Raw genomic sequence first — 5138 nt, forward strand, 5'->3', positions numbered from 1 at the left:
TTTGAAAATGTATTTTCGCATAGATTTCTTAAACACAAATCATTTCTTGCATTTGTGGATTTTACAACCTGTTTGTAAAACTCCAAAGGGTATTGGCCAATATTTCAAAAACTATAAAAATCTTATTTTGGGAGGAGAAGTTGTGGTTATTGTTCACCGCTAATGTTTGGATGAAGAAATCCTTAAAAGGACGAACATCCAAAATATTATCGGGAGTAATAAATCAACGCACATGTTTGAAAGAAGCTTTGGTTGTGATCGAGAACATTTCAAAATTTTAATTTTTTTTCTCCACGGTTTACGAGTCGTGAAAAGTATAAAATTGTTTTTTTTTAAGAATTGTGAAATTTTCTTCGTTCTTTTTTTCTTCTTTTCCTTGCGATTTACGAGTCACCAACTCTTGAAATACTAAAGGAAAAAACGAACTTTCATAGCACATGGAATTTCCTTAGATTTCTATCTAAAATAAATTGACGGGTTTAGAAGACACCAACACCATAGACTATAGAGCAAATCAAACACCAAGCAGCTTACCTTAGGTATGGCGTATTAGGGGTGCTAGTACCTTCCCTTTACGCAACCAGTCCCTTGCCTTAGAATCTCTGAAAGACCAGTTAGGGTTCCTAGTGACCAAATACTAGGTGGCGACTCCAAAGAACCAAATCATTAGAACACAACGAAAATCGCCATCCGATGTCGCGCCCTATAATTTTTTTTTTGCGGGGGTGTGACAGGCTTAAAGAAGATTTTTCTGAAGAAGTATTTTCTAGCCTTTTGAGTTGCCAATATAAGGAAAGAAATATGTGGGATTTGACAATCTTATAGGAAACACTCTTTAAATATTAGGAAAGATTTGATCAATTGTGCATTCAATGTCCTTATCATCAAATACCTGATTAGCTGCTCATTCAATACTTCTACGAAGAACTGATGCCTACTGACTATAATATCATTGATGCGACAAGTGGATGAGCATTGGTAGATAAAACACCAATGGTTGCATGCCAATTGATCTCAAATATGGCTGCCAACTCGAATCAATTTGGCACATGTAAAGACGTCCTAAGCAAATGAGTAAACAAGGTAAGTATTGCTAACCTTGAGAATAAAGTTAATGATCTTGCTTCTCTTGTATGTTATTTGGCTTGTAGAAATATACAATAAGTGAAAGTTTGTAGCATATGCTCGTTACTAGGCCATGCTTCGAATATGTGCCCAACAATGCAAGAAGATTATATTGAACAAGCTAATGTAGTTGATGAAGCATTTAATGACCAGCCTTAGCGTAAATATGATCGCTTTTTTTAACATGTACATCCTAGATGGAGAGATCACCTGAATTTACGCTATGAGAACCTATCTCGATAAGGCAATCAAGGTCGACAGTTCCACACCCATGGATTTCAGCCCTAACAGGATTATCAAGTGAAACAGCCTCTTTTGTTTATAAATTCTAATGTTATGGGTGTGATCGAGTGATAATCTTCGTGAGATGATGAAAACCTCAGCTTTTAACACAATGCCTTTACAACAAAATATCATTTCTTTTCAACAGGAAACAAGGTTAAATATTCACAACTTAGAGAAGCTAACGAGGTAAGTTGCTTTAAGTGTAGGGAAATTAAAAGAACAAATCAATGGAAAATTTCCCTCCCAAGCATTATATCCAAAAGAGAATGTTAGTTTGATCATGCTACAAAGTGGAAAAGAACTTGAAGAGTAAAGAACGAAACAAATTGAGAAGGAGAAAGAAGATGAGATAAAAACCAAACTTAGCAAAAAGAAAAAACATCTTACTCCTCCACAAACTAAAACAACACCAATACTCCAAAGGTAAGTCCTAACTCAATGAATTCCAATTTCAAGAAAATCGCTCCCTTTCATTTGAGTTCTTTTAGGTCAAAGAAACAGGATAAAAAAAAAAGATTTTAAAGGTTGTCAAAAAAGTGAAACTCAACATTCCTTTGATTGATGCTATCAAGTAAACTCCTAAATATGTCAAATTCTTGAAATAACAGTTTACTACCAAAAGTACTTACAAGCTAAAAGGATACGAAACAGCAAGACCAGGGCCAAACCATAGGGAAGTGAACTATATAAATTATAAATAATATATATATAAATAAAGAGTTTATGAGAATTTTATAGGATATTAATGTAATGATTAAACAATAATAAAACAATTATCAAGGTTAGAGGATCCACTAATGGTATTAGAAAGAAGTATAGTATAAAACTCTTTTATTAATTAACTAGAAACCACACACAAAAGAGATTTCAATCAAATTATTTATCCTTAATAGTTCATTATAAATTGTTAACATGATCATATTAATTATCTTATTTAAATGACACCAAACTTTTAAATATTGTCAGGAATTTATGATGCTAACTTATGTTAACAATAAATCAAGTTCCTTTCATAGCACAGGTGTAGGTTATACGATATGGTTGCCTATGAAAATGTCAAGCATTTGTTATACCAAGTGTTATACAGCACAAATCTAGATTAACCATTTAACAAGCAAGGTATTAAGAATTAGTAAGATAAAAAGATAAGACATGTTATTAACAAACTTTCTTGGATATAAACATTGAAATCCATGTTGAGTTTATATTATATCTATTCTAACACCATTAGTGAAACCTTTTCACCTTGACATAATAAACTTAGCTAAACATAATGAAGAAGATAAACATAAATAAACAACATAAGACATAAGTATAGTAAAGGAAATGAAAAGCATAAACAAGAGATTAAGGAAAATATAACATGAAATAAAACTTAAACATTACAAAAATAAAACGAAAGAAATAAAAAGCATGATCTTGATCTAAACAACCAAGATGCCTAAATGCATGGCAAATGCCTACTTTTATAGGTCAAAATTTAGAAATATTGATTTTATGAATAATTGTTGAGTGGTTGGCCACATTTTAACTTGGTGACAATCCTTATCTTCTTCTCTGAACACAATGTTATTGTTAACATCAGAATTTGAACCAACTTTACCATGAAAGTTTTAGGAAATTGTCTCAGCTCTCCAGGAAAAAAAAAATTGAGGTCATTTGGACTTCTAGAACTCAAGATACGGGCTGAACATTGAACAGTGTCTGGGCTGCAAGACAGGTTGGACTTTTCTGTTGTTGCTAGAATTTGGACTTGAAAACAGCCTTTTTAAACCTTGGACTCCACATAAAAGTTTTAGGCCTATGTCTTATCTTTCCATCCATATAAAGCAAACCTAAATCTGAGATCTATAGCTGCAGATATGACCCAATTACCGAACAATGTTTCAGTTTGGACTAAACCAACATCTCATTTCTAAGTTTGGCCTTCTTTTTATCTTTTCAATTTCAGTACTTAAACTCATCAATCAATCCTTTCATTTATGTGATAGGCCTGTATTTAAAATGAACATTTACCATAAATTAAGGTATCTTATAGTATTAGACTTATTATTATAAAACATGCTTTAGTTAAGGAGTTATTAATACTTCAAGTGTAAAATGATGATATAAAACCTTGATAAAAATGCACCTTTAAGTACTAATCAAAGGGTAATCCAAAAATAGAGTATGAATACATGTTTGAGAAGATTAGAAAAAATAACCACAAACACTAAAATCTCTAAATTCCCAACAAAATTGAACATTATTGCTAAGAGGACAATTATAGAACACAAGTCATAAAAGTATTTTTTAAGAACTTGGATTTGCAAAACCTAATTAATAGAAGTAGCTATAATTGAAAGAAACAACTTTAGGAAAAAGCTAATAATAAGCTATATTAGAAGAGTAATCATCATTTGGTGAAGGACCAAAAACTCGATGATTCAAACTTCTGGAATTAACATTTTTATAAGAATCTCTAAAATTGATGTATAATTTATGATTTCTAGTTTCCTCTAATTACTAGGTGACGACTCTATTTTTTTCATAATTTCTCTTTTAATTTTTGAAGGTCCTAATTTATTTCATGTGGCGAAATCCATTATTTCCTAACGTAGAAATTCAAACCATTCACTCAAAAAATTAATTATTTAGTCAAATGGAGTAATAATTATATTGATAGCAGTACTACCAAATATTCAATTGCTTGTTAGTTGCTTGAGTCATCTACTCCTAAGCTATTATGGCAATATCTATTTTAAATCCAAACTATTTTTATATCAATTTTATTTCCAATTGTTTTTTATTTTTAAATAATAATTTGTGTTAGTCATTTAAAGGGTAAAGTAAAACCCATTAAGAATTTATTTCTTTTACTTCCAAACTATTTTTATATCGATTTTATTTCCAAATTCTTTTGATTTTTTAAATAATAATTTTTGTTAGTCATTTAAAGGGTAAAGTAAAACCCGTTAAGAATTGATTTCTTTTATTATAAAAAAGTACAGTTTGAATAAAACGTTCTAGAAAAGATGAAAATCTTAATTGAGAATTTTTGAAAGTTTACTACTAAACTTGATATTAAAAATTGTTTTATAATAAAACTCAGACTATCTATATAATTGAAGAGTATTTTACACAATTGTTTTTTTTTTTTTATTTATTTCTAAACAATTTGTTGTCTGTACACAGTTAAAATAATCAATTATTTTAAATATATAAGGGCATATGTCATAGTCTTAAACATTGTAGTCATATTCTCTGAAAATAATTATTTGGATATTTTTATCCGTCAAAATTATGGGTCCATTTATTTTTTATTATAAGGTATATTACATTTTAGTGTTCATAGTGTGATAAACTTTTTAATTTTTTCCTTTAATTTTAAAGTTTTTAATTGATAACTTAATGTTAAATTAAGAGTTTTAATGTGGCTCATAATAAGTAAAATTCAAAATTATTGGAATTTATTAGCAAGTTTGTATGAACTTTTCAATATCATATTTTCAAAACTATTTTTATAAATATGTTGTGTTATTGATGCATTTAAGATTTCTATCTTTTCACCAATAAAAATGACAGTTGAGATTTTCAAAAATCTCTATCAAGTAAAATTGGTACACCACAAAAATGTTGCATTATTTTATTATTATTTTTCATCACAAGAACATCTCTTAATGATCTATAAAGAGTATCAAAATTTTTTTTTATAATTCACTAAAGCTTTATCCCATAGTTTGTTTTGA

Source organism: Populus alba, chromosome 19 (assembly GCF_005239225.2).
Source record: "Populus alba chromosome 19, ASM523922v2, whole genome shotgun sequence".
Classification (NCBI taxonomy): Eukaryota; Viridiplantae; Streptophyta; class Magnoliopsida; order Malpighiales; family Salicaceae; genus Populus; species Populus alba.